We start from the raw sequence: 7,794 nt of genomic DNA, 5'->3' as shown, positions 1-7,794 counted from the left end.
GTGGTGTATAGAGCCAAAAATGTTAGAATTGTGTCGATGTCCCAATATTTATGGACCTGACTGTATTATGAATCACCTGGACCATAGGAATAGTTACTGGACTACCAGGGATATTAGTAAACCCCTGGGCCACCAGGAATGGTTATAGGACTACCAGTGAATAAGTACCTTAAACAATTGGACCACCAGGAATAGTACCTGGACCATCAGGGATATGAATAAACCACTAGACCACCAGGAATAGTTCCTGGACCATCGGAGATATCATTAGACCACTACACTACATGTCAAAGCCCTGGGTTAAGCACAAGCCTCCCCTGGAGGAACATGCAGACTGGTATATACAGTATATACACTGTGGAGCAATGCGTGACAGGTGGAGCATGAAGGGCTTTGCTGGAAGGTCTCCAAGAGTAAGAGGCTTCTCGGATCGGCAGCTCGTGGCATTGCTCCAGCTAGATGAAGCCTAATGCACTGCTGTTATTCACTACTCCGCTTGCTCCAGGCACTGCTATAAGATTAAAGGTTTCCTACCCCCGGGGATTTTTATAGATTTTAGAAGGTCACATAACTTGCATATTAATTCAGTTTTGTTGTCATGTAGAGTGTTCGACGAAGGGTTAATGAGCTGCTGCGACCACCGCTGCGATGTGATGAGCGAGCCTGGCTCTGCCCGGTGGGCGCAGTCCCCTATAGATTCAAACAGGTTAGTCCTGACGTTCAGGCGACCAGCTGTTCACGTGGAACATTCTGAGACTTGTGGTACTACACCGTCCAGCTGCCTACAGGCGCTAAGGCTGAGATGGGCTAAATGTAAATGGTATGGCGCAAATATCCACCGCCCCCCAAAACGGTTTCTTCAGTCGTATAGACTTGTCTAATGCCGTCTTCACAACTCGTGGTTTTAATGCAGTTTCTTGTGGATTGCAACGGTTTAGTGGCAATAAACTGCGACAAAAACTCAACATGTGAACGCAACCTAAGGATAAGGCCACACATAACAAAATATCCCTGCTGGATCGGCAACCAGTCCTGGTGGTCCAGTGGTTTAATAATATCCTTGGGGGTCCAGTAAATAGTCCTGGATGTCCAGTGATTTAATAGTATCCTGATGGTCTAGTACTTTAATAATATTCCTGGTGGTCCAGTGCTTTAATAATATTCCTGGGGGTCCAGTACTTTAATAATATTCCTGGGGGTCCAGTGCTTTAATAATATTCCTGGTGGTCCAGTGCTTTAATAATGATCCTGGGGGTCCAGTGCTTTAATAATATTCCTGGGGGTCCAGTGCTTTAATAATATTCCTGGTGGTCCAGTGCTTTAATAATATTCCTGGTGGTCCAGTGCTTTAATAATATTCCTGGTGGTCCAGTGCTTTAATAATATTCCTGGGGGTCCAGTGCTTTAATAATGATCCTGGGGGTCCAGTGCTTTAATAATATTCCTGGGGGTCCAGTGCTTTAATAATATTCCTGGTGGTCCAGTGCTTTAATAATATTCCTGGTGGTCCAGTGCTTTAATAATAATCCTGGGGGTCCAGTGCTTTAATAATAATCCTGGGGGTCGAGTGCTTTAATAATATTCCTGGTGGTCTAGTGCTTTAATAATATTCCTGGTGGTCCAGTGCTTTAATAATATTCCTGGGGGTCCAGTGCTTTAATAATATTCCTGGTGGTCCAGTGCTTTAATAATATTCCTGGGGGTCCAGTGCTTTAATAATATTCCTGGTGGTCCAGTGCTTTAATAATATTCCTGGGGGTCCAGTGCTTTAATAATATTCCTGATGGTCCAGTGCTTTAATAATATTCCTGGGGGTCCAGTGCTTTAATAATATTCCTGGGGGTCCAGTGCTTTAATAATATTCCTGGGGGTCCAGTGCTTTAATAATATTCCTGGGGGTCCAGTGCTTTAATAATATTCCTGGTGGTCCAGTGGTTCTAATAAAATCAGTGATTTTTTATTGGTTTCATTATATCGTTGTTGGATAATGGATTAATTATCTGCCTGGCATCTAATTATCCAGTGTTTTAACCCCCGGTGTTTAGTGGGGGATGTATCTGTTGCCTTGTAGGATAATAGCAGGGGCGGACCAGACGTACTATAACTCCTACAGGGAAATACCCGATGCTCAGGGGGCCACTTGACAGGATTTGATTGCCAGGTCCAGGAGTGATGACGTTTACACTGCCTGGCCCTGTCAATGGCAGTGCACTGCAGAGGGCCCAGCAGCTTCAGAGAGAGCAGAGCCTCTAGGTGTAATGGTAACGCCCCCGTTGCTCCTAGAGGCTCATTTGCATATAATAGGACATCATGTCTCTCAGCAATGCGGACACATATGGACATGGGACCAACACAGATGCCTTCAGCTGCCAAGTGCACATGTAACAGGTCAGACAGCGTCATAGGTACAAAACTGCTGACAGATGCCCTTTAACCCACTGACATCCAGAAGCTTTTCATCCCTGTGAGGCCCCCTGAACGGCGAGTGTTTAATGCTGCAGTTTGCATTGATTTCCGCTCCCGCAGTCGTGATCGAGGCGAGTGACTCAGAGCGGTGATTATTCTGCAGATTGCAGGTTAGGCGGTGATGGTCTCATCCCTGGGAATTGCTCTGCTTCCTCTTCTGGGCTCCGGAACCCGCTCCGCAGTACCCAGCATGGGATGCAGATTTGGGTGAGGGTCCCTAGATTTTAGCTTTACTGTTATGTGTGGCCCCCGGCTGGGCTGCATTATGTGTTGGAGTCTGTGGTAGACTGAAGCACTCACCCTGTGCTGCTCTTTCTCATGCTTTACACCGCAGCTCTTCTCCATTAGCGCTCAGCTATGACCATTGAGTCTACATTGATGTGATTGTCATTATAAGACTGTAGTGCGATATAGATCATGAAATCATATGTCTAGATATTTTCCGCTCATTGCCAAACCGTCCACCATTTTATTATCTATGCCATGTATGTACCATTATGTATTAGACTGAGGCAGTCCGAAATCTACATCCTACCTCATTGGTGGCATAGATTGCTGCTTTGCCCCCATGCTTTACACTGCATTTCCAATCCTTTAGGGCTCGCCTATGACCAGTGACTCCAGATTAGAGGGTTTGTCTTTAGGAGCCTTGCGCAGTGCAAATACAACCTTCTGCCTCATCAGAGGATCAGGCTGCCGCTCTGACCCTTCACCTTGCTTCATACTGCAGCTCTGCTCTATCCCTCCCCATACTTTGTACTGCAGCTGTGCTCTGCCCCCCATTCTCCATACTGCAGCTCTGCTCTATCCCTCCCCATACTTTATGCTGCAGCTCTGCTCTATCCCTTCCCATACTTTATACTGCAGCTTTTCTATGTCCCTCCCCATACTTTATACTGCAGCTCTGCTCTACCCCTTCCCATACTTTATACTGCAGCTTTTCTATGTCCCTCCCCATACTTTATACTGCAGCTCTGCTCTACCCCTTCCCATACTTTATAGTGCAGCTTTTCTATGTCCCTCCCCATACTTTATACTGCAGCTCTGCTCTATCCCTTCCCATACTTTATACTGCAGCTTTTCTATGTCCCTCCCCATACTTTATACTGCAGCTCTGCTCTACCCCTTCCCATACTTTATAGTGCAGCTTTTCTATGTCCCTCCCCATACTTTACACTGCAGATTTTCTATGTCCCTCCCTATACTTTATACTGCAGCTCTTCTGCTCTATCCCTCCCCATACTTCATACTGCAGCTCTGCTATATGCCTCCCCATACTTTATACTGCAGCTTTTCTATGTCCCTCCTCATACTTTATAGTGCAGCTCTGCTGTGTCCTCTCCATACTTAATACTGCAGCTCTGCTCTATCCCCCCATCCCTTTATAGTGCAGCTTTTCTATGTCTCTCCCCATACTTTATACTGCAGCTCTGCTGTGCACCCCCCCCCCCCATTCTTCATACGGCTGTTCTGCTCTATCCCTCCCCATACTTCATACTGCAGCTCTGCTCTATCCTTTCCTATACTTTATACTGCAGCTTTGCTATGTCCCTCCCCAAACTTTATACTACAGCTCTGCTCTGTCCCCTCCATACTTCGTACTGCAGCTCTGCTCCAGCCCTCCCCATACTTTATACTGCAGCTTTGCTATGTCCCTCCCCATACTTTATACTGCAGCTCTGCTCTATCCTTTCCATACTTTATACTGCAGCTCTGCTCCATTAAGACACCACTCTAGTCAATGACTTCAGTGTAGTGTAAATTAATATAGTCTGAAATTGATTCCTTGTCTCTTCAGGGGCTAAGGCTGCAGCTTTGTGACTCCCCCGTGCTTTACACTGCAGCATTGCTTGCTCTGATTTAATACATTTGTAAATACTTTACCATCCTTGTACTTTACTTCGCATCCAGAGCTGCATTCAGAATTCTGCATGATGTCGGTTGTCATCTGTCAGCGCCGTGTTGACAGACACACCCCTAACCTCCTCACTCTGCTGCAGTGCATCATGGGATTCTTCTGGGTACAATGTATCAGCCCTGTGCCGGTCAGCTGTGGTCCCATAATGCGCTGCGCACTGATGTGCTCAGGGAGATGTATTTTTGGGTTTGTGCTTATCTCCCTCTGGATTTTATCCCCATCCCCCCATGTGGCTGCACCTCTGGTCCATGATAAAAATAACTCCCATCAGGCAGAGGTCGTCCTCCCCAAGCGCCCCCAGCCTGGCGTTAATTGACATTCCCCCGGCGTCGCTGTGATAAGACACAATCTTTAATTACCATTCGTCCTGGACGGCCGAGCTTTACTTATTGATGAGCGGCCTCTGATTGAATTTATATGCTCCAGACCTGAGCGCAGCTCTGAGGGTAATGTAATACCGAACATCTGCCCTGTAAATGGAGCTTATTATCTCCTGTCAGGGTCCACATTAACAAATCCTGCAGATTCTGTACAGAGGTGGTAAATACTAACCCATCCCCTTCCCCAGAGTTATCATAGGATTAGATACACAGCTTGGTAGGCAGTATCACACAGGATAGGATTAGATACACAGCTCAGCAGACAGTATCACACATGATAGGATTAGATACACAGCTCAGAAGACAGTATCACACGTGATATGATTAGATACACCATGATAAGATTAGATACACAGCTCAGCAGACTGTATCACACATGATAGGATTAGATGCACAGCTCAACAGACAGTATCACACATGATATGATTAGATACACCATGATAAGATTAGATACACAGCTCAGCAGACTGTATCACACATGATAGGATTAGATACACAGCTCGGCAGACTGTATCACACATGATAGGATTAGATACACAGCTCAGCCTAAAGTATCACACATGATGGGATTAGATACATAGCTCAGCAGACAGTATCATACATGATGGGATTAGATACACAGCTCAGCAGACAGTATCACACATGATAGGCTTAGATACACAGCTCAGCAGGCAGTATCACACATAATAGGATTAGATACACAGCTCAGCAGACAGTATCACACAGGATAGGATTAGATACACAGCTCAGCAGACAGTATCACACATGATAGGATTAGATACACAGCTCAGCGGACAGTATCACACAGGATAAGATTAGATACACAGCTCAGCAGGCAGTATCACACATAATAGGATTAGATACACAGCTCAGCAGACAGTATCACACATGGTAGGATTAGATGAAGATCTATCCATCTCTGTATCGATCTGTCTATTGATCTGTAAATCTGTTGATACATTATTGCCTTTTAATGTTTGAAACCTGGCTCTTGATAAAGATTAAATTGAGCCGTTCCAACCTCGTGTCTTGTCTCATTATATATCCTTATACAATTCCTGGTGATAGCGACCACATACAGAACAGTGTAAGGTTATGTTATACTAGTGCTCCGACATTCCTAATGGGCCTCCTCTTTGTCGACTGCTTATTCCCATTTAATAATATTGCCCTCTGTATTCAGAAATATAACTACTATAATATTGCCCAAAAAAACCTTGAGCAAAAATAAGCGAAAGTCCAACATTGCTTCCAACTGTATTAAATAGAGTATTTGTATTGGAATCCTCGAAAATTGCAAACACATAGAGGCATAGAAACTCACCTGGTGAGTCACGACGGGCTGTTAGTCATAGAATAAAACATACAAACATAACACTTAGCAAGGGGGAACACCGCAATGTCCAGCCAATTCTAGAAAACATAATTGCAATCAAAGGCAAACACCTGTTTTTTTTTCTATAATACTGATCCTATGTACAAGAATATAACTACTATAATACTGCTCCTATGTACAGGAATATAACTACTATAATACTGCTCCTATGTACAAGAATATAACTACTATAATACTGCCTCCTATGTACAAGAATATAACTACTATAATACTGCCTCCTATGTACAAGAATATAACTACTATAATACTGCTCCTATGTACAAGAATATAACTACTATAATACTGCTCCTATATACAAGAATATAACTACTATAATACTGCCTTCTATGTACAAGAATATAACTACTATAATACTGCTCCTATGTACAAGAATATAACTACTATAATACTGCCTTCTATGTACAAGAATATAACTACTATAATACTGCCTTCTATGTACAACAATATAACTACTATAATACTGCTCCTATGTACAACAATATAACTACTATAATACTGCTCCTATGTACAGGAATATAACTGCTATAATACTGCTCCTATGTACAAGAATATAACTACTATAATACTGCTCCTATGTACAGGAATATAACTACTATAATACTGCTCCTATGTACAAGAATATAACTACTATAATACTGCTCCTATGTACAAGAATATAACTACTATAATACTGCTCCTATGTACAAGAATATAACTACTATAATACTGCCTCCTATGTACATGGATATAACTACTATAATACTGCTCTATGTACAAGAATATAACTACTATAATACTGCTCCTATGTACAAGAATACAACTACTATAATACTGCTCATATGTACAAGAATATAACTACTATAATACTGCCTCCTATGTACATGGATATAACTACTATAATACTGCTCTATGTACAAGAATATAACTACTATAATACTGCCTACTATGTACAAGAATATAACTACTATAATACTGCCTCCTATGTACAAGAATATAACTACTATAATACTGCTCCTATGTACAGGAATATAACTACTATAATACTGCTCCTATGTACAAGAATATAACTACTATAATACTGCTCCTATGTACAAGAATATAACTACTATAATACTGCTCCTATGTACAAGAATATAACTACTATAATACTGCCTCCTATGTACAAGAATATAACTACTATAATACTGCCTACTATGTACAAGAATATAACTACTATAATACTGCTCCTATGTACAGGAATATAACTACTATAATACTGCTCCTATGTACAAGAATATAACTACTATAATACTGCTCCTATGTACAAGAATATAACTACTATAATACTGCTCCTATGTACAAGAATATAACTACTATAATACTGCCTCCTATGTACAAGAATATAACTACTATAATACTGCCTCCTATGTACAAGAATATAACTACTATAATACTGCTCCTATGTACAAGAATATAACTACTATAATACTGCTCCTATATACAAGAATATAACTACTATAATACTGCCTTCTATGTACAAGAATATAACTACTATAATACTGCTCCTATGTACAAGAATATAACTACTATAATACTGCCTTCTATGTACAAGAATATAACTACTATAATACTGCCTTCTATGTACAACAATATAACTACTATAATACTGCTCCTAT

Source organism: Bufo bufo, unplaced genomic scaffold, assembly GCF_905171765.1.
Source record: "Bufo bufo unplaced genomic scaffold, aBufBuf1.1, whole genome shotgun sequence".
Classification (NCBI taxonomy): Eukaryota; Metazoa; Chordata; class Amphibia; order Anura; family Bufonidae; genus Bufo; species Bufo bufo.
This window is presented reverse-complemented; position numbering follows the sequence as displayed.